The sequence below is a fragment of the Onychostruthus taczanowskii genome, unplaced genomic scaffold (genome assembly GCF_017590055.1).
Source record: "Onychostruthus taczanowskii isolate IOZ18803 unplaced genomic scaffold, ASM1759005v1 scaffold7238, whole genome shotgun sequence".
NCBI lineage: Eukaryota > Metazoa > Chordata > Aves > Passeriformes > Passeridae > Onychostruthus > Onychostruthus taczanowskii.
Window position 1 is genome coordinate 1 of NW_024505050.1, and position 385 is coordinate 385.

Below are 385 nucleotides of genomic sequence, written 5' to 3' on the forward strand. Positions count from 1 at the left end.
CTCCTCCTCCTCCTCCTCCTCGGGCCCTGGGGGGGCTCAGGGTGAGTCTGGGGGTTTCGGGGACCCCTCCCCAGCCCCGAGGGCGCCCCCCTCCCCACGCCGCCGGTACCGCGGCTGTAGAACTCGGTGTCGGGCCGGTACACGCGGGGGTCGCGCGTCTTCAGCAGCGCCAGCGTCCGGTAGAATTCCCGCTCCTCGCGGGGGTCCAGCGCCTGCCGGGGGCACCGGGGGGCACCGGGGGTTACCGGGGGGCACCGGGGGGTTACCGGGGGGTTACCGGAGGGAGGGGAGGAGCCGCTCACCACGTCATCGTCGCCGCTGGAGTCGGAGCTGGAGCTGCTGGAGGAGGCGTCGCCGTAACGGTCGCGAACTGCCGGGAACACCG

The 385-nt window shown here is 74.3% G+C and overlaps 1 long non-coding RNA gene across 1 annotated transcript; it reads right to left on the bottom strand.

Annotated features, from left to right (window-relative positions):
• On the bottom strand, positions 1 to 385 carry LOC121345405. Its single transcript, XR_005953967.1, has 3 exons — positions 303 to 385; positions 110 to 212; positions 1 to 26 (listed from the first exon to the last, which is right to left on the bottom strand). It is a non-coding gene; the product is annotated as an uncharacterized LOC121345405 (long non-coding RNA).